This window comes from Mesoplodon bidens (assembly GCF_964165515.1).
Source record: "Mesoplodon bidens genome assembly, chromosome: 1".
Classification (NCBI taxonomy): domain Eukaryota; kingdom Metazoa; phylum Chordata; class Mammalia; order Artiodactyla; family Ziphiidae; genus Mesoplodon; species Mesoplodon bidens.
The window spans coordinates 5,442,773-5,465,479 of NC_138176.1; the positions used below are offsets into that span (position 1 = coordinate 5,442,773).

The following is a 22,707-nucleotide window of genomic DNA, read 5'->3' on the forward strand; positions in this document are numbered from 1 at the left end:
CCAGGCCAGCATCTGTCAACAATTTTGTGTTGTCCTTTCTAATCGCTATAAGCTGTATTTCTGTTTCTGGACTTACTACACAGGCCCTCACCACCAAGACAATGGCAAGTTGTAATAAGAGCCAGCATCTTTGGTTTTTCTTTTAGAGATTTCAATGGGCATGCATGCCTTTAGGGTCTAATGTTTTATTTTTTTAATTGAGATTTAATTGACACAGTTTAAGGCATACAATGTGTTGATTTCATACATTTATATATTGCAATACAATCACAACTTAAGGCTAGCTAACACATCTATCATGTCCCATAATTGCCATCTTTATGGGTGGTGAGAATATTTAATATCTAGTCTCCTGGATGTTGGCTTAAGATAGACCTTAAGATGTTAAGGAAAATTCCTAACCTAGAGGTCATCTCTGACAAAATATGTGAGGCTAAACAAAAAGGATTATGGATATTACTAAAATATAAGAGTTTTATATTGAAGGGCAAAAAGATACAGCAATAAAATTACACATCAAAAGAGCACATAGGGATGCTGTTAAATTTTACTAAGGGGGCAAGAAAGGTACCACCCCCAAAAATAAATATGTGAGGCCAAGCTATAATAAAACAAAACATAGAAGAGGGACATTTCTTTACAAATCCCACTTCCTAGGAAGGGCATCATCTAACAAACATTTACAGAGGCACACTGTGTTAGGCACTATTCTTTTATTTATTTATTTTTTCTTTGCGGTACGCGGACCTCTCGCCGTCGCGGCCTCTCCCGCTGCGGAGCACAGGCTCCGGACGCGCAGGCTCAGCGGCCATGGCTCACGGGCCCAGCCGCTCCGCGGCACGTGGGATCCTCCCGGACCGGGGCACGAACCCGCGTCCCCTGCATCGGCAGGCGGACTCTCAAGCACTGCGCCCCCAGGGAGGCCCTTAGGCACTATTCTTGAAGCCCTCATGGAACTCACGTTCCGTTGGCCAGAGTGTGTTGGTAGGGTGCTTACTGTTGGCTCCATTTAAACAAGAGTGTCACTCAACGCTGACAAGTGAAGCTCTTGTTTAAAGCTCCTTAGTACCTGAAGGAGACCCTCCGGTACCTGCTCTGAGTATCTCCTGCGCCTGGCAAGTATACACTGTAGATACTGTCCCGTCACAGTCTGCAAAACTAAGACAAAACCAAAACCCCTTCCAAGATGTTGAGAAAAATATTCAAGGGGATATCCATCAAAATATACAGCGAGCACCCAGAGTTATGTACCCAGTATTCACATCTATCCATTCCTACGCAGACTGAATGAAAATACTAGAAGAAGCCATTCCCCTACTCTTATCAAAATTTAGAGCTGTGTCTTGTAATTACCAATCGTAATGGTGACCACCACAGTTTTAATTAGGGAATATAAAGCACTGGTTTTTTAAGATTCATCTCTTTGAACCAAATTCATATATTTTGAAGATTAATGTTTTAACATGACAATCATAGACATTTCAGGTACTTGACTCACGCATAAAAATAAAAAGGAAGCATCAGCTCCGGCTCCGGGGGCTCCGGCTCCGGGGGCTCCGGCTCCGGGGGCTCCGCTCGCCTGCCCGCATGCCGCCCACCGCCTGCCGCCCGGGACCACTGCTCAGACCCCTTCCGACAGCCCTCTCTGCGCAGGCTGGGACGCCTCTCCCCCATCCGCCCCCGCCGTGTAAAGTTAAGTTTGAAGGCCCCGGGGCGGGGGGTGGGGGGAGAGAAACATGGACATGAAGAGGACGATCCACCTGGAGCTGAGGAACTGGACCCCGGCAGCTGTTCGAGAACTTGCCCTGGACAATTGCACATCAAATGATGGGAAAATTGAGGGCTTAAGGGCTGAATGTGTGAACTTAGAGCTCCTCAGTTTAATAAATGTAGGCTTGATCTAAGTGTCAAATCTCCCCAAACTACCTAAATTGAAAAAGCTTGAGCTCGGTGACAATTGAATCCTGGGAGATCTGGATATGTTAGCAGAAAAACTTCCAAATCTTACACATCTAAACTTAAGTGGAAATAAACTGAAAGATATCAGCACCCTGGAACCTTTGAGGAAGTTGGAATGTCTGAAGAGCCTGTATCTATTTAACTGTGAGGTTACTAACCTGACTGGCTACGGACAGAGTGTCTTCAAGCTCCTGCCCCAGCTCACCTGCCTGGACGGCTACGACCGAGAGGACAGTGAAGCCCCTGACTCAGATGCCGAGGGGGATGGTGTGGATGAAGAAGAGGACGATGAAGGAGGAGAAGGTGAGGACCAGGAGGAGGAGGGGGATGGTGAGGAAGAAGAGTGAGAGGATGAAGAAGATGAAGATGAAGATGTACAAGGGGAGGATGAAGACGAAGTCAGTGGGGAGGAAGAATTCGGACATGATGGAGAAGCTGATAACGATGAAGAGGGGTTTCCCTGGTGGCGCAGTGGTTGAGTCCGCCTGCCAATGCAGGGGACACGGGTTCGAGCCCTCGTCTGGGAGGATCCCACATGCCGCGGAGCAACTAGGCCCATGTGCCACAACTACTGAGCCTGCGCGTCTGGAGCCTGTGCTCCGCAACAAGAGAGGCCACAACAGTGAGAGGCCCGCGTATCTCAAAAAAAAAAAAAAAAAAAAAAAAAGTACTTCTAATGAAGTTATCAATTTCCTTCTAGTCTTTTTAAAGATCCCTAAACCTACTGCTAAATAACACTTTTCTAAAGAAATTCATGTACCAAAGTATTTTTTACAATCAACTTGAAATGTATGTTCTGGGACGCTGACAATACTACCAGAATTCTTTGGTATCTAATAGTACTGAATTCACGTTACTTAGCAAAATGTCTCTGTGGTGGGGTTTGCTGTGAGGGCACCTGAATGTAAGAAACTACCTTGGGGATTCACCATCTACCTTTTCTCTAAAGAGAGCTCTCTCTCTGGGTTATCATAGTCAAAGCAAATTTAAACGCTGTCCTGGAAAAAAAGAATTGCCAGATGAGTCTTAAAGCAAAGCTGCCTGGTCATTTAATGGACATTGCATTGATTACGACAACCTGATATGCTAGAAAATTTGTGCACTTTTGTACATGGAGTAAAAGCCCGGGGCCCTGTTGTAAGACATGGTCTGGTCTATTTACTGGGCAGTAATAGGTGTGTACACGTGCAGCCCGTGGCTTCCATCCCATGCAAAGCTTCACCTGAGTCACATCACATCATTGTAAGCCTCCATCAAAACATAGGGCAAAGGCAAAAACCAAACAAGAGTGCGATGGCAGCCACCCAGCGATCACAATGCAGCCACGTAATCCAGCAAAACTGAGGAAGCAGAAAACCTCATTTTGCTTACAGGCTTTGTATAGCGTTTGAGAGAACATTCCGCCAAGCACACGGTGCTGCTCCCCGCCCCACAGGTGAGAGAGAAAGAGTCTTCCCACCACCTGGGGACCCGGGCACATTCCTGAGACTCAGGCACACCTTTCTGGAGGGTCTCCTCATCTACACTGCATCAGGAAGGAGAGAAGCCCTGCAGCCAGATGATTCAACTCCCCTCCCTCTACAACCTGTGAGCAAAATCCATTCATACGAAAAATAGGCGAGGGCAAATGGGGCTCGTTTTGAAATATTAAAATTATCGTCATAGAACACAGAATGCAGAGAAGAGTGTGTTGAAGCCCAAAGGACATTAACCCAGCATGCGTATATCACCATTTAAAAAAAAGTTTGCTTTGAAAGAACAGAGAAATTCAATAGCATACAAAGAAATATGTGTGATCAAGGAGATCTTTATAATCTGACAGAGAAAAGAACATATTTATTTATTATTTTGAGATGCTAATGGCTTCAATAAAATTCTGAGAAAATTTTGATATAATTAGAGTCTTGTTAGGATTATGAGGTATTTATATGGGTCACATTTCTTGTGTATTTGATAGGTCCTTACGCTGGCATAATTGCTATGAACTAAATTTCTATAAAGTCAAAAAAATAAAAACAATAAAATCACCTTCAAATTTCTAATAGTTTCATGATTTTACCAGATGGAAAATCTACTCGGTTACTAACAAGTATCAGTTATAGGGTAGGCAGTAAAATTTAAGCTAAGGGTTATAAAGGTAATGGGGAAGAGATCAGTCAAGAGCTCAGGAACATCCAATAGAGCAGGTTTATGCGAGGCTCAAAAAGTCCTACCTCGTCGCATGTTACTCGAGGGAGCTGAGGGGGATTGCTAGGAATCTGTGCTCAGCCCAGCCTGAAAGCCACTCCGAGATTTGGCTTCCAGATCGGACTGTGTCTGAGCCGCAGTGAAACCTCACCATCAGCACCCCAATGGGAGAATCACAAATCAAAGAAGGCTCATCCTGCCAGCATGGAAGGAAGTGTGAGATTCTCACTGCCTGGAACCCTGAGAACAGGAGGAAGGCTTGGGCATTGCTACGGCCCCGCCCCTTTCTACACATGACCTGCCCTTTATAACTGGCCATGAAGTAAGCCTTTTCCAACCAGAGGGCAGCATTTCCAGTCCAGGAAGAGCAGGGTAGTTTCCGGGGGAACCAGAATCGGGGTAAAGGGTCCAGACCATCCGCTGCAGCCAGGCATTTCAGATAAAGGGCTGCTGGCAGACGGCTCAGAATGAGGCCAGTAGAGGACGAGAGAAGCCCACCTCACATCCATTTTCTGTCTGCTTCCTGCCCATCAGGTGGGTGCTCAGGGCATGTCTGAGGATACAGAACGGAGGCCTTAGGAGCTCCGCTTGTAAAATGCGTTGGTTACAAATGGTCGCCAACCATGCTGCAAGCTGAGGGAGGCCCATGCTGGCAGAGAGTCACAAGTCTCAATCACCTTCCCCCTGCCCTGGGAAGCTCTTATGATGGCCAGGTGTCTTCACCTAGCAAGTATATTCGTGCTACCCTGACCCCAAAGAGAGGGTGTCCAGGACAGCAGCTCGGGAGCCACAAGGACAAAGACTAAGCCAAGTGCAACAGATAAAGGAGAGGACAGGCAGGGCAATCCATTACAGGTGTGTTCTTCAGCGAGCAATCCAGAGCTACCTGGTGAGTGGGAGGGGTCAAGAATGGCCACACGGGGGAGCTGACTGTACACTAGGACCTCGGGATCATCCGCTCACTCATCAACACACACACGCATCATTACTTGCTACAGGCCAGGTCCTGTGCTGGGGCTTGGAATATGAATGGAAATAAGCCACAGGCGCCTGCCCCGGGGTCTGGTGAGAAAAGACCCATTAAAGAGCAGTTGTATTAGCGTGGCAGGGTCAGGATGGGGTGACACGGGTGCTGGGGGGGAATGGAACAGGGGCACCCAGCCCGGTGGAACTGGGGAGAGAAGTGGGAGAAATTCAGTCCAGGCAGAGATGCTCCCTAATCACAGTGGTGAAGGTCCCAGGAGCCTGGGAGCCCAACAGGCCCCTTTATGGGAACTGGTCAGAGAGGCAGAAAGTAAGATAGAAGCAAAGACAGGGCAGGGACCTCAATGCTCAACTTTATTTGCCTGCAAGTTTCCTGTGTCTTATACATAGTTTTTCTCTTTGCCAATTAGATCCTACTCCAGTCCACAAGTACGACCAATATGATGGGGACAGAAAGTTGCTTATCAGGAAAATTTCAAAACATCAACAACTTCGGTGCTCACTTAGAAAGGAGCATATTGTATTAACTGCTTCTTACGTTTGACAGGTTTTATCTGGCCTTCTCTTTGCATCCTCTTGTACAGGAATGCAAATCCTTCCCTGGCAATTACAGAGTGAAATAGTGGAAAAGATACTTTTGCAACAACTTGTAATTTTCTAAGCTATGTATCCAACAGCTAGAACTCGGAAGGCTAACTTCTCTGCATTCTCACTCCTTGGAGAGAAATCCTTCAATCTAATTGTAGTTAATTAGACAAAACTGATTAAGCCCTGCATTTGGTTGCTGGCAGTCTGGATCAACGTGAGATGGTGAACAGAATAAACAAAGAAAAGGACGGGCTTGGCTGCATCCTATGTTGTGCCCTTTCTCTGGGATGTAAAAGGCAAGAATGGTGATCAGAGAAAATGTCAAGATTCACAAAGCAGAGGGCACACCATGGGCTCACCTGTCCTCTTCAGGGAAGTCTCTGACACACCCCTCTCTTGCCTGTAGCACTGATGCAGCAAGTGGGGCAACTGCTTTGCTTGACTGACTAAAACTTGTTCCTTTCCTGTCATTACCAATAAAACACTCAATTATAAAAATTGTTTAAAGTCAGTTTAGTACTCAGAAAATTCAGTTACGAGGGGCCTGCAAACCAATTACAATTCTTGTTCCCATCTATTACTTTGTGTACTTTTGACACATAACAACATATGAATTCCAAACCTCTCTAATTCAGATTTACTGGTAGAGAGAGAATAGGGTTAATCGGTGGAAAATGTGAATTTCAGGATATATTTTGTAAACACTGATTTTATGTACATAAAGGAACTTACTCAAAAATAGATTACAAAAGTATATATAGTAATTTTTCTGATACTTCTAATTTAATGGTTACACGTAACTTTTTCTTATTCCAACAGCACAGTTAACATATTCAAGTTCATTAAAATGTATTTTAACTTTCTACTAGTTTGAGTTTAAGCAAACTTTTTATCATATACACTCCTTTATGCCCTTCCACAAAACTCCTGCTTTAAATTCTCATTTATTTTTATTTTAAATTCTTTATTACAAATAACTTAAGCCATGGTAAAAGAAAAATGTATACACATTTTAAAACAGTATTTCTTAACAGTCTTTCTCCATCCTAAAAAAAACAGTCCAAAGTTATCTTTGGATATAATTAAAACAGGATATTTTTTCTTATTAAATAGTTAATGGGACTTCCCTGGTGGCACAGTGGTTAAGAATCCATCTGCCAACGCAGGGGACACAGGTTTCAGCCCTGGTCCGGGAAGATCCCACATGCCGCGGAGCAACTAAGCCCGTGCACCACAACTACTGAGCCTGCGCTGTAGAGCCTGAGGGCCACAACTACTGAAGCCTGCACGACACAACTACTGAAGCCCACGCGCCTAGAGCCCGTGCTCCGCAACAAAAGAAGCCACCGCAATGAGAAGCCCGCACACCGCAGCAAAGAGTAGCCCCCTTTCACTGCAACTAGAGAAAGCCCGCGTGCAGCAACGAAGACCCAACACAGCCAAAAATAAATAAATAAACAAATTGGAAATATTTTTTTAAAAAATGATTGCTTTGAAAAAAGAATAGTTAATGGGTTATCAAGAAAATCTGATTTTCCAGGGACAGAAAGTAAATACATAAATTTTTAAGAATGCGCATGTGAGCCCAAAGCATAGCTATAAACATATGCCCAAGAAAACATCAGTATCTTATTTTTCTTGCGAGTCTACAAGTCATTCTGATAAGCTAAGTAGCAGAAAGCAAACCTCAGCTGGTCTGTAGTCCCTACTGATAAAAGCTTATGGTGAAAAAAGGCAAACTGCTGATCCGGGGAGTGTGTGTATGGAGATACGGAGAGACCAATGACAGAAAGGTGATTTATTAAGCTAATTACACAATTACTTTCAACAGGCCATTTGTAAGCACAAATCTTGATAAAAAGTAAATGCTGGAAACATCAGCATGTATAAAATTCGACATCTGTACCCCTCTGTGCTGCTCCTGGAAGCTCAGATACAGCGACTTCCCTCCCTACACCCATGGCTAAAGATGACAAAGACAAAAATACTGACTGATGCTATTAGGACATCATCTCCCTGATACAATGTCATTGAATTAAAGAGTGTCTGTCAAACACTCTCACCATAACAGTACTTTGTTGTCCAGCAGGCCAGGCTACACATGGTTCAGCTTTCCACTCTCCTCCAAATGAGGCCTCAAGACAGAAAAGCTGAGCCTCACAAGATGTAGATCGTCCTCCCAAAGGTTTAGTTCAAGAGTCTTTAATTGAAAAAGCACTGAGCTCTACATCAAATTAAGGAAATACCTGAAGGAAACTCAGTAAAGTAAAGATAAGCCATGAGGTGCAAGTTCCACACAAGAGATCATCTTTTTAAGACATTGTGACTCCGAGAGCTGCACATTAAACCACTTGCTGGGTATAGCTTCTCGTCACTCCCTCTGGACGAACCTTAAACTATTGTACCTTTAAATCAACTGAGAAAGGCAACTGCTCGTTCACCCAGGAAGATACAATGAAGATCAATCCAGGACACAGGAGCGGAAGGAACTTTATCCAGATGACATCTTTGAACATTTTTGGTTCTGTAATTTATCCCTAATGGCCCTAGCGTTCATTCTGAACCCCCTACTCTGGGCCAGAGACTGTGGGAGAGGCTGAGGATACAGAAATATGAAGACACAGTCTCAAGGCTTTAGAAGCTCCAACAGTAAAGGAGGGGACAGTGTGAACAACAGGGCTGCATCAGTGAAAGTCAAAATGGTAAGAGCTGGTCTACACCTGCCACTGGTGCAGGCTGGGGACATGGTCAGTATCACAGAGCAGGCTGGGCTGGGACAGAGATGGAACAGAAGGTAAGGAAGACAGGTCTCACTCAGCACTGGAATCAAGTGGGCTGAGAAGATGACCAGGGGATTCCACACCAAGGAATGCTTTCAAAGCCAGCCTTGATTGTCTAGAGTAGTAAAATCCACAGAGACAGAAAGTAGAAGGGTGCTAGGGTACCAGGGGCTGGAGGAGGGGAGAAGGGAGGTTAGTGATTAATGGGTATAAGAGTTTCAGTTTGCAAGGATGAAAAGAGTTCTTGAGATGCATGGTGATGATGGTTGCACAACAGTGTGAATGTACTTAATGCCATTGAACTGTACACTTAGAAAAGGTTAGGTGGTGCCTTTTGAGTTATGTATATTTCATCACAATTAAATTAAAAAAACTTAATTAGCTCCGACAAGACCTAGTACTCCCTCCCCTTTATAGACAAAGTGGCCAAGATGTGAGTGAGTTGAATGATGGGAGATAAGGAAGTTAGCCAAAAGCTAAGTACATAACCCCAAAATAGCAGTAAGCTTCACCAAAACCTTTACTTCTTCAGGGCTGCTTTGAACAGATCATGAATCCACATGTTCACACTTGGTAGGACTTGTAGAGTATATTTCAGCAAGTCCAGTCCAACCACAGTGCACTGACGGTCTTACCCCCAATCTTCTTGAACCTAAAAGGAAAACCTCAGGGCAAATCCAGAGACCCAACTCTGAATCTGGAGAATTAAATAAACAATATCTAGAAGTTTGACCTTAATAACTGATTATCCTTTGATTGGGAAATAAAAGCACAAAATAGGAGGAAAAACTAAGGAAAGGACCGTGAATTTCAATGTGACAGAGACAACGGGCATCAACAGTGCAGAGAGTACAGAGACATGTGAACTTTGAAAAAGCCCTGCTTTGTCTCAGTGCAAACGGTAGGGGATCATTGCCAAGAGCATCCTTGGCTGGTGGAGTGAGAAAAGTTTGATAAGCACAAGTGTGGGCAGGAGATTAGACGGGACAGAGGTCAGAAGCTACCTGGCCTAGTCATTGGCAGCAAGCTAAGTAAGTTACCAGTTTTTCTCATTTAAAGAAGATTCCTCCCCCACCCCCAGCCGAAAAGTAAAAAATAAAAAGTTTCCTCCAGTTCAAAATGTTATGACTTGATGATTCTATTTTGAACCAAAGTTATTTATCTGGCTCTACTATTAGTGATACCAACAAAAAAAAAAATAGCAGATTCTACTTTGACACAACAATATTTTCAATTGTGCGTCTCACATACACTACTGCCCATTAAGTCAAATGATGCTCCTATTTCTATAAAGGAAATCCGTATTCAAATATTTTGATGTTCTTTTAGATTAATGAAAGTAATTATATTCTACAATTTTTAATATCTCATAAAAATATTTTCCATGTGGCATTTTTCCCTCGGATACATGGCACCAACATACAAGAAAACTTTGTTCTTCAACATGCAAAAGCATATATGAACAGACTCACATGGCCAGTACGTTGGCATTCCATGTCTGAAGCATGACTTGGCCATTCTTTCCATGAGGATCTCCCAACAGATAAGACACTGGTAAGTGAACTTAACATTTATTAACTGGAAGTCTTTTCAAGATATATCTTTGCTTTTTTTTTTTTTTTTATAGTAGAATGAGAAGTCCCTAGGAGCTCAGAACCTGCTGGCAAAGCACACTATGCTCAATAGACACACAGTAGGATTCTCATCCTTTTGGCTTCCGGAAAATTAGCATACTATCAGTTTATGAGAATTATGATCCAGACACAGTGTCACTAATGAAATAACACCCAGCGTGAAACTGCTTAAACCGCTTACACTATCCAATTCCAAGGAAGTAATGTAATGTGCAGAATCCAATTAAAAAACCAGTTTTCATCTCCTTAAAGCTGGAAATCAGGGACAAAGCCAAGTTACATTGAAAGGAGAGGGTCTTAGCAGGTGTCCCGTGAGTGGGTTCTTGGTACAATGGCACGAGATGCCTGACTTTGGAACGTTTCTTACTTTTCCCCACCCTCACCTTTTCTCTCCTCCTCCCCCCTCCCTCTGTGTTATAATAAAGCCCCTCTGAGGCCAGGGAACAAGGCTGATGGGTGCAGCACTGAATGCCTAGCACTTAGAACATGGGAATGTGGTAATCACCTAATAAATATGGCGACAAGTGAATGAGTATCTCCTCCAACTGTCCCCTTTACTACCCTCTGGCCAGACAACAGCTGGAGGGAAGAGGAGAAATGATGGTCAATGATCACTGCTCTTTGGCCTTGACTGGATCAGAGCTATGGGATGAACTATGCAAGAACACCAAACCCTGCCCCTGATACAGACTCAATGATGGAAAGGTGATGGCTGCAACCAGCAACTGGGAGGCCACTTCCCCAACCAACGATTCCTCCCCTTAAAATTCTGCTCAAATCTTCACCTAACTCCAGCCATTATTCCTAGCAGAGCTTGCCCATCTGACAACCGAAGGCTTCTATAAATTCCTCTGTCTGGCTACAGTTGTGAACACGTTGTTCTGAAGGCCAAAAATTTTCCAGCAGCAGGCAAGAGCATTTAGGAAATTAATGAACCAGAATTCTATTACCAGTAAAATCTTGCTTTAGCATAAGGACCAGTCTGGGTGCTCACTGTGGGACTGGGTATCTCAATAGTTGGCAAAATGGAATATGGAATACTGCCAAGAGGAAAAGTGATGAAATTCAAACATACTTGTAGAAATGTAAGCTCCTGACCATTTACTGAGATCCATGATTGGCTTAGAATCAAGGCAACATGTTGCTTACAAACATAATGAACAGTAATACATAAATAGGCACTTAAATTTTTTCTGATTCGTAGATAGCATTTCATTTTTAGCTTTTAAGCTTGCGCTTTAAATTTGATTTTCTGTTTTGTTCATCCAATCTCCCAAATTGACACGTTTAAGTCCTCCTTTAAAATACTTTTGACTCAGCAACATTGCTTGTGGGAGTTGATCCCAAGGAAATAAACCTAAATAGAGAGATGTTTTGGCAGAAAGATGGTCCATGAAGCATTACTTATCCCTAAAAATAACTTAAATATTTCATGGTTATAAAATAGTAAAGAAAAATAAAGAACACTCATTTGGTTGATAAAATTTATACCTAAAAGTGGATGCTAGGAAGACAAAGCAACGACACGGGAGAAGTGCCTGTCGTAGGAGATTAACAACCTCTAGCAAATGATGGGACATGCAGATGCAGAACACAGAAGTTTGCAGAGAGGTCAAGATTTGTGCAGGGACTATTCACAATAGCCAAAACATGGAAACTATCTAACTGTCCATCAACAGACGAATTGATAAAGAAGATGTGGTGTGTGTGTGTGTGTGTGTGTGTGTATACATAGTAATACTACTCAGCTATTAAAAAAAATGAAATAATGCCACTTACAGCAACATGGATGCAACTAGAGGTTATCATACTAAGTGAAGTAAGTCAGAAAGAGAAAGACAAATACCGTATGATATCACTTATATGTGGCAACTAAAATATGATGCAAATGAACCTATCTACAAAACAGAAGCAGACTTGTGGACATAGAGAACAGACTTGTGGTTGCCAAGGGCGAGGGGGTTGGTGGGGGGATGGAGTGGGACGCTGGAGTTAGCAGATGTGAGCTATGATTATATGGATAAACAACAAGGTCCTACTGTACAGCACAGAGAACTACATTCAGTATCCTATGATAAACCATAATGGAAAAGAATATTTTAAAAAAGAATGTATGTATACGTATAACTGAATCACTTTGCTGTACAGAAGAAATTAACACAACATTGTAAATCAACTATACCTCAATAAAGAAAGAAAGAAAGAAAGAAAGAAAGAAAGAAAGACAAAACAAGGTTTGTGCAGGGAGATAATAAGAAGAAACAAAAAAAGTTGAAAGGAAAATATTAGGGTCACAACAGTATAAGGATAGCTACGCTAAAAGATGTCATAAAAAAACGATTAGGACTTCCCTAGTGACGGAGTGGTTAAGAATCCACGTGCCCATGCAGGAGACAAGGGTTCGAGCCCTGGTCCAGGAAGATGCCACATGCTGCAGAGCAACTAAGCCCGTGCGCCACAACTACTGAGCCTGCAATCTGGAGCCCATGAGCCAAAACTACTGAGCCCGTGTGCCACAACTACTGAGCCTGCGCTCCGCAACAAGAGAAGCTACCGCAATGAGAAGCCCACGCACCACAAGGAAGACCCAACGCAGCCAAATATAACTAAATAAATTCATTAAAGAAAAAAAAACATTGATTAAAAGTGCTGAAGGAGGTAAAATAAATTAAAATTAGGGTCATAAATGAGGGATTACAGTGTATTTAAATTAAAAAAACAACCACCACGTTGTGAAAGAATTCCAATTTCTTCATAAATAATGTAAACCAGGGAGATGACTTAATCTTTCTGAGTATCAATTTATTCATGTATAAATTTAGGGTGTTTAATTCTACCCTCAAGTGTTGTTCTGAAACTAATAATGGTTAGGCAATGTGTCCTTCTGGTCTATCCATCAGCCGAAAGAAAGAGGTACTCAAATGCCCAGGAAAGACTCAGGAGGATGAGGGCTGTGTGATCGGCATGGGGTGTGGCTATCAGAGGATGTCAGGGACTCCAGGACAGAACAGTTCCAGGAGGGAGGGGAGAGAAGGCGGGGGCACGGGTAGTTAGAAGTGGTGGCCACGGCTAGATATTCTAGATATTCTCTAGGAGTTGCCAAGTGGTGAAAAGAACAAGATAGAACAGACTCTAGCGACCTGGCAGGAAGCAGGGATGGTCGGCAGCATTTCTGGGGCTAGGAAAGTTCTACTCACAGAATGAGAAGAGAGAGGAGATGCAGAGACGGGAGATGCAAGAGGACGTGGAAGCGTGAATGCAGCAAGTGCTAAAAAGCTGAGGGGAAGAAACCGGGCACACGCAGAACCGGCTCTGAAAAGGAGACGGCGCATTTACCTCCGATCCAGGAGAGAACTTTATAGGCGGGACATACAAAAACAGGCACTCTGAAATGAGTGAAGGAAAAGGAAACCGAGACCACTCACATCTGATGGCTCAGATTCAACGTATTTACCAAGCACGAGCTCCGTGCAAGGAGCTCAAATTGGATGGTTGTGTCACCTCCAAGGCAGCAGTAGGGGACACGGGCGGATGCTAAGAACGGTAATAGGAAAAAAAAAGTGCTATCCTGCCAACATCCACATCCTGCACGGCCACCTAGCAAAGCAGAGCTAACCGATTCACAGACACGCAAACTTCTAAAAGGCAAGGGTCCTGGCCTGGTCTCAAGGCAGGATCTCAACCAGATGGAAACGGTGCCCGTCCCCGCAGGACATCTGCACTGCAGAGGACAGGTATCCACCCGGAAGGGAGCGCAGCGGGTAACAGGTGTGGTGCAACTGCTTTCTACTCAGGTCTGAATCTTTTGTGAAATTAGCAAATTGGCAAACTTCATCCGCGCTGAAAAGTAAGGAGAAAAGGCAACACTTCTGAAACGTAGGATGGGGACGTGCATATGTTTCCTGGACAGCAAAACCCTCGAGCATTTGAGGGTGAGGCACATTATTATTATTGCACTGGAGAAATTATGAACTTATCAACAGCAGCCTTTCGCCCAAGTATGAGAGTCGGCTTGAGCCTCTTCCTTTTTCCAGCAAAGGGAACAGCGAGGTCGTCTGGCCCAGAGGCTGTAACGCATGGTCATCAAGAACATATACATGTATAACTGACTCACTGTGCTGTACAGCAGAAATTAACACAACATTGTAAATCAACTAGACTCCAATTACAAAAAAAAAAAAAAACTATTTGAAGACAATCTGCCAACTTCCAAATAACGGGGATATTTTAGTGAATATAGAAGGAAATAACTTTTTTTGGTCACAAGTATATGAAGGCATTTGATACTTTTCAAAAGCATACACTTGTTGAAATTTAAGAAAGCATAAAAGTAAAATGTTTTCTCTTATTAAATATTAACTTTAATCCCCATGGAAATAGTCATTTGTCCCAGGAGGGTACTCTTCTTTAAAGAAGAAATGATTAAAGAAATGCCAACATTATGCACTGAAATAATTTGAAAATAGAAACGTTTGGGGATAACCTCTGGCTAATTACCAGTACCACCTAAATACATCAGTTCAATATATCATATTTTAGGTCAAAGAACCTAAAAAACAAAAAGTTCTGTTTAAAGGAAAATGTAATCCAAATGAGTGGCAACCTTTTGACTTCGTAATAAACACTCAAGGAATCAAAATATACATTTTAAGAATCTAGCCAATTTAAGCTTTGGTTTGGATTTCCATTGTCTTGTCCTCCATACTTTCAACAATTAATAAATATTTTCATAAAAAAAAATACTCCCAGGTGGCACCTCCTGGGTACCACACTCTCTCTGAAAGAACACCACTGCTGTGACAAGTTTCCACTAAGTAGCAAAAGGTCTTCCCTTAAAAGCTGGCAATGCTTCTAAAGACAGGCACCGATCTCTCTTCTGCTTGTCCCTGCCATTGTGTCTGTATCATTCACTTTCAAATTGGTTCCAAAGACTTTTTAAATTTTTTGACCAAATATTTACTTCTGTGTGGAGTTTGGTAGAAAAACTCACAGAAGCTACTTCCAAACTTGGTACTTAGTCTACGGCCATACCACCCCGAACGTGCCTGATCTCGTCAAACTTGGTACTTAAAGAGTCAATACAACAAATAATACCTTGACCAACAGGTTCCAACAGCCCACAAATGACTCCAAAGGGGGGTTCTTGTGCTTTGTTTTCCCCAATGCAGCCCAAGGATCTGGTAGACTACACACCTTCTAGAGAACAATTTCATTCATGAATTCCACAACTGACCTCCAGGTATCAGGGATTCTATTATGCCCAACCCTGTGAATCAATCCTCCTGTCACAGCTCAGATACAACTACTGGGGAGCTCTACCTCCATGAGTTTACATTTCAGATGCAAAGGTACAGTCAGATAACTCAGCAGCAGAAACACAAATGAATATTCAGAGCCACATTTGAAGAGAAGAGGTGCGGTTCCTATAGGCTGAAGGTACAGGGTAATAAAAGGGAAATCTTGCTCTGCTGCTCATGTTATTTAGATGTTTTTGCATTGTCTTCTGGGTATTTTTGCTTGTTTGTGTTTGCTAGCAAAAAAAAAACCCAAAAACACCCTGGATTTTGACTATTTTGAAAATGTCCGTAAATCATCCCATGTGTAGGTAGGGTTTTTCTGCCTTTATTTTCTTTAGCTCTGTATAATTTATCTTAAAATCAACCTTGTGGAAGCATATTTTAAGCTTCTGAATGAGATCTGGATACAAAAAGTGCCTATCAGTCAAAGGGGATTATCAAAGTCATCTTGTCTATTTCAGGGTCTAAAAACACAAGGCAGAGCTATTTGTTCACAATCCATCATTATTCGTACCTGCTAGCAGGAACTCAAGATAAACGGGGTAGAGAATTGAGCTGAGGCTTCTGTTTTAAATTATCTTGGTTCAATGCCCTGGGCTCCCAGGGGAGCTGGAAGCTCAAGAGAGATGAAGGGGAGAATACCCAGCTTCAGGCCACCAATATGTTCCCATCACATAGAAGGGGTACGTGTACATTTAAAAATACGACCCCATAAATATAAGTCTGGATTAGGAAAAGAGAATAAAGATTAGCCTGAGAAGGAATCGCAGTGTCTATGTCTATGTTTCACGATTACTGCACAGACTTCTAGAGCTTAAGAAGGATGGGGGATTTTCTTTGCCTAAGGGTGTTATATGCCTAAAAGAGATGCTCTACCCGCAGGTACATAACTTAGAGAAGATTTCACACAGGTGTGCCTGGAGATAGTGAGATGAATGATCTTAATGGCACCGTTCTCAGCACAAACCCTGATACCACCCATATATCCAAGCATGAAGAAGGGATAACTCCATCGTGAACTATTCCTACAACTGGAACAGTACACAGTAAAGAAAATGAACGAACCACAGCTGCAACCACTGACGTGGACAGATTACCAAGCCATAATGCTGGAAGTAAAAAGCATGTCACAGAAAAATATGTATTGGATGATTCAAGGACTAAAGCAAGCAAAACATAAGAAAATACTTTTAAGGGATACATACATTCCATAGAATGGAAAATACCAAGAGTAAACCCCAAGGTGAATGAGGTACATTGGATGAGTATGAAGAGCCATATGGGTTCATTAAATGTAACAGAGGTACCATTCTGGTGGGGGTGTTGATAGTGGAGGTGCTGTGCATGTGTGGGACCAGCGGGTATATTGGAAACCTCTGTGCCTTCCCCTCAGTGTGAATGTGAAACTAAAACTGCTCTTAAAAAACAGTCTCAATTAAAAATTTTTTTTAAAAAAGCAATGAAGTGTAATAGGAACATATTAATTCTACTCTGTAAAAACACACAAAACACCCCTCTCCCCCTCCCAATAATAATCTGAGCTTATATGTATAAATAAAATATGTACGTATATTTTAAAATTGCATAAGTACTTATGAATAAGAGGAAAGCTGTGTAAAGAAACAAGCCAAGCTGTCAACATTGTGAGTGACAGGAGAGGGTGGGAAGGGGGACTGGGGAGAGATGAGATTAGATTTGACTTTGTACATCCTTCACTGTATTTTTGCTCATTACAAAAAAACCTATATGACTGCTAAAAATGAAAAAATAAGGAATTGGGGATTTTCTTTTTCCCACGTGAAAACACTTCTCCAAATTTAAACTTAAGAAGCAGGAAATCCTCATGGAAGTGAGATGCAGGCAATCAACCTCAAAGTAAGTGTGATGCCTATTCTCCATCCTTTTGAGGGGACAGGGTGGGGAGTGGGGAATTTAAAAGTGCTGACAACCATACGACCCAGCAGTCCCACTCCTGGGCAGATACCCGGAAAAAACCATAATTCAAAAAGACACATGCATCCCAATGTTCACTGCAGCACTATTTACAGTAGCCAGGACATGGAAGCAACCTAAATGCCCATCGACAGAAGAATGGATAAAGAAGATGTGGTACATATATACCATGGAATATTACTCAGCCATAAAAAGGAACAAAACTGTGCCATTTGCAGAGATGTGGATGGACCTAGAGATTATTATATTAAGTCAGACAGAGAAAGACAAAATCGTATAATATCGCTTATGTGTGGAATCTAGAAAAATGGTAGAGATGAACTTATTTGCAAAGCAGAAATCGAGACACGGATATAGAGAACAAACGTGTGGATACTAAGGGGGGAAGGGGGAGGGTGGAATGAATTGGGAGACTGCATTGACATATATACACTACTACGTATAAAATAGGTAACTAATTTTTTAAAAAGTAAAAAATTTTTAAAATTAGAAGTATGAAAGGTCAAAAAAAAAAAGTGCTCACAAAACAAGTCACCTAACTAACAAGGGCTCTCAAGGTCCTTCAGAGAGAGCATTCTTCTCAGAAGGGCACATAACAGATTCGGTAAAGTCATCCTGAGAAAAAAGTCCACACAAATACCCCAAATACTCATAAATGGAACGAGAGCTTCTGAATGACTGGGCATCCAGGAAAGCCCACGGGGAAAGGCTTAACGCACATGGGGGGACCTGAAAGTACAAAAAGAAAAGGACGTAAGGACTCTGGAAGCGTGAAGCCCAGTCCTCAACAGCCAGCAAGTGCCTGGCTTATAATATTAAAGCCTTTTTACCTTTTCCTGGAAACCCATTTTCCAATTCTGTATGGATGATATCACATGCTTACATATTCCCTTCAAGCACACCTATGTACAAAATAACTTAGAAAATGAAGTCTCGCTGTTCTTGAAATGCAGCCAGTGTTGTCACATAGCGGCCACGTGTACATCTGCTTCAAAAAACATTTCTTACGAGTGCAAAGACCAAAAGGATTCTTGAAATAATCTCATACTCGATCTAAAGCAGACACATAATAGGAGGCTAGCAGGTAGACAACTCAGAAATCAGTGAGCCGGGGTTAAGTAAGCCTTCTTCTTTCAGGATATTATCCTCTGAGTCCTTGAAAAAAAAATGCACATAATCAAAATGATACACTCACTGGTGATGGGTATTTTTTTTTTTTTTTTTTTTTTTTTTTTTGCGGTACGCGGGCCTCTCACTGTTGTGGCCCCTCCTGTTGTGGAGCACAGGCTCCGGACGCGCAGGCTCAGCGGCCATGGCTCACGGGCCCAGCCTCTCCGCGGCATGTGGGATCCTCCCGGACCGGGGCACGAACCCGTGTCCCCTGCATCGGCAGGCGGACTCTCAACCACTGCGCCACCAGGGAAGCCCAATGGGTATTTTTTTTAAATACCAAAGAAATAAAATTGATTTTTACAAATCGCCACGATAAACCCAGTTTTGAATAATTTTGCAATACATGCTTATTCTCCAAAGGAGAATTTTTCCTCTTCAAGGAGGAAAACACTGTATTCTCAAAAGTAAATTGAATTCGGTTTGCAGGTTTAAGTCTCTGTAAACGGTGCTGTTTTCAAACTTTGGAATCATGGCACACTCAGCAGTGGTTTGGAACATGCAGCAGACTTGTTGACAAGGACGGGAAATGATTTGCAAACTTCACCTCCATGTGGACAAGGCAAAGGGCCGGAGTCAGGGAAGGGTGAGTGTTCACAGGAACAGCCTGCACCTGAAGGCACGTCCCTGGGAAGACTCAGCCCCACCCAGGGGTGGCTGCAGAGCACAGGTGGACCACCTGCAATGTCATCTTCCTTCTTCACCAACTGCATGTATTACTTCTGAATATGCTTTTATAAAAATGACGGTACCTGAATTTTTCTTATTTGACCAGTCTAACCTATCATTTCGACTAGGGAAAAAAACAAAAAATCAGTGTATAAAAACTCAATAAGAAAAGCTGTTAAACTGTTAGAGACAAATATCATAATCATAAAAAGCACAGAGGATTTTTAGGGCAGTAAAATTATTCCGCATGACCCTATAATGATGGGTATGTGTCATCCCACCTGTGTCCAAACCCACAGAACGCACAACGCCAAGCCTGAACTAATGTCATCTACGGACTCTGGGTGATCATGATGTGTCAGTGTAGGTTCACTGATTATAACAAATGGCCCCGTCCAGGGGGAGATGTTGACGGTGGGTGGCGGAGGGGGGCTGTGCATGCCGGAGAGCAGAGGGCGAGGGAGAACCCTCTGTATCTCCCCTCGATTTTAATGTGAACCTAAAACTGCTCTAAAAATATAATCTGGAAAGAAAAAAAAAATCAGTACTGAAAGCTGCTACATGTCAGAGGCAAACATGCCAATAATGAAAAGCACACAGACAGCTATGCTTCTAAGGGGCACCTGATGCTGGTCAGATCATATCTCAAGACCCCAACTTCACAAATGAGGTCCCCAACTTCACAAATGGGGTCAATCCACACTCCCCTATAAAGGCAGAAAACAGGAAACACAGAGGCTGGCTTGGCAAAGGTCAATACGTGAGTTTTGGGAGGTAACCTGAGGAGGAGCCTTTCTCCCCTTAAGGTGTCTGATAGCTTAACCCACTGAGTAAATTAAGAGAAATGTCCTTCCCAAAAAGGAGGCAGGCAGACCCCATCTGTCCAGCTACCTGCACTTGGCCTTCCCCAGCGGCCCTTCCTGCGATGGGTGTGCAGAGCTGGGCAGCCCAGCTGGAGCTCTGAAAAGGATGCCAAGAGCTGCTGGTTGTAATGCCTTAAGTCATTAAGCCTTTGTCACATTTAGAAACCAGCCCCAAGAATATTTTGAGCTTTTATTTCACTCTTCTGAAGAAATGTAGTCATGCCTAAGACAATGCAGCAGAGGGAGAGAATTTGCATTATGCGTTCAATTGCATGTGCTGAGGAATCTTTGGGGAAGGAAAACAAAAAGAGAGAGACCAGTAGAGGTCGTCCTGCTCCCAACGTCGACCAGCAGCCCAGCTCCTGCAGGGAGGGGCAGAGTGGAGAGCTAGGCCTGGCACCCACATATTCATGGCCTATGCCAATCGCATCTAGAGGTGCAATGCTGGATGGACAGGAGAATTAAAGGCCAAGAGAGCAGAGGCGGAGGGACAAAGGAACAGCCTGACGTAGCTCCCGCCCGACTTGCACTTCTGGATTCCTGGGCTCAACTTGAGAGAGTTCCTTCCCAGGAATCCCAGAAAGACCCCTTCTGACTGCATGAGCGTCCAATGGGACCGGGTCCCCCCTCCCTCAGAATAAATTTCCCAGCATGGGCTCCTTTATGGCGGCTCTAATGCCTCACACCACCTCCTTGGCCCTCCAAGCCTTCTGTGGGAGTCCTTTGCAGAGACAAGGAGGGGCCCTTCTTCCCGGGATGAGCACTGGGGCCACGTTACGAGCACTGATGGTGCCCAGGGCACGTGTCGATGGGAGTGGAATGGAGTCTTTACGGTAGTTTCTATAGGTAATGGGACGATAACCACCAAATGTAAGATTCCATAAAAAATTTTCATTCTCACTGTGAGGGAACCAAGGAACTGAGATATAAATCTTCTCTTTTTTTTCCTGATTTGAAAAAAAAGAAAAAAATCCTGGCAGAGCATCATAATGTGTCGAAGTGACTAATAAAGCGGGAATGATGACTTACACCAGCTGCACAGAAGCCAAGCTTAGGATTTCCTTAAGCCAAGCGCCTCCATGTCCTTGGAAAATAGCATAGAGGACATCGAAACCCTTGCGGCCCTGCTAGGGTGAATGAACATTAAAATGAGAAGTCTTAGGAAATGGGCCCCAGCTGAATTCATGTGTTCCGGGGTCCTGCATATTTGGGTGCACTGCTAACAGGAGGGGGGCACATCCATGTATAATTGGAGTCGCTATCCCTAGGTCTCTCTGAACAGAGTTCCTTCAATAAATTCTACATGTAACACTTAACTGCCCCGGTTGTGGGATGTATTTATTTTTACAACTTATTGGATGAAGCACTTACTGGTGTGAATCATCTTCTTGCACTTTTACTACTTTTCTATTTTCCAAATCCACCATTTTAAAATGAAAGGCAGCTCCAACCAAGGGAAAAAAGAAGAATGGCTCGGAGGACTCCCTGTAAGCCTCTCCCCTCCAGCATGACATGAGGTATCAGATTCTCAGTTCTGACAAAAAGGATGAGAACCACCCTCCCCTCAAGTCCAGGCAAGTCATGAAAAACACCAGGTCACCAAAGACTCCACGGGCTTGACCCCATCCCGAGCCCCTACTCTCCCTGTAGTTCCAACTTGCCCTTGCTCCTTTCTTCAACCTTCAGAAAATCTTGAATGCGATGTTCCCACAAAGGTTGACCTCAGATTTTGCTTTCTTTTACAAAAACCCAAATCAAGCCCTAGAACACACGCAACACACACGTGCTTATGCTTTTCTTCTTCAACTTCAAAGGCAGGGTCAACCTTCTCTTAACTTTTATGTGTTAAACATTCTGATTCGTCAAGTGAAACCTTAGTATAAGAATGAAAACTGGTTCTCAGAACTGCCACTTGTTGTCAGCTGAAGGAGAGCATAAAACCAAAGAACTGCCTCTGGGTATTCCAAGGAATCTCAGTACTTCCAAGAGTTATACAGTGAGAAGATAAATTCAAAGACACTTCCTTCAGTTAAACACACTTGAGAGAAATGCAATGTATGTAGGTTAAGATCCTCACTGCTGGGAAAACACACGGCCATTGCCAAAGAGACATTACGTTAACTGCAACTTGCTAAATTACAGCACAATGCACAACAAACTAATTTTAGTTAATAAAGGTGCACCATAGTCCTAATGACAGGCTACAGAAAAAATGTTGTTATATAAAATTAAATTAAAATGCAGGAGAGAGGAAATATGGGGATATATGTATACGTAAAAAGCTAATTTACTTTGTTATACAGCAAAACTAACATACCATTGTAAAGCAACTATCCGCCAATAAAGATGTAAAAAATAAATAAATACATAAATAAAATCATGGTAAAACGCAAAAAGAAAAAAAGTTTATCTAATGTCTTCAGAGATTATCACAAAGTACTAACAGATGATACGATACTGACAAATCTTTTTTTTTTTTGACATCTTTATTGGAGTATAATTGCTTTACAATGGTGTGTTCCGTCAAATCTTAAAGTTGGGTGACAATACACAATGAAGTTTATTGAATTCAATGATCACTAGGTCACATCTTCAGCATGTTTAAAAAAATGATACCGGGACA

At 42.8% G+C, this 22,707-nt stretch overlaps 1 protein-coding gene and 1 pseudogene across 3 annotated transcripts in view; one reads left to right on the forward strand and one right to left on the reverse strand.

The window, feature by feature from the left end:
- DOCK1 (dedicator of cytokinesis 1) overlaps positions 1-22,707 on the reverse strand; it is a 535,086-nt gene that overhangs the window by 225,380 nt on the left and 286,999 nt on the right. The gene's annotated exons all lie outside the window — the stretch shown is intronic.
- On the forward strand, positions 1,728-2,438 carry LOC308619948 (putative acidic leucine-rich nuclear phosphoprotein 32 family member C; annotated as a pseudogene). The gene has a single exon. The product of its transcript is annotated as a putative acidic leucine-rich nuclear phosphoprotein 32 family member C (transcript).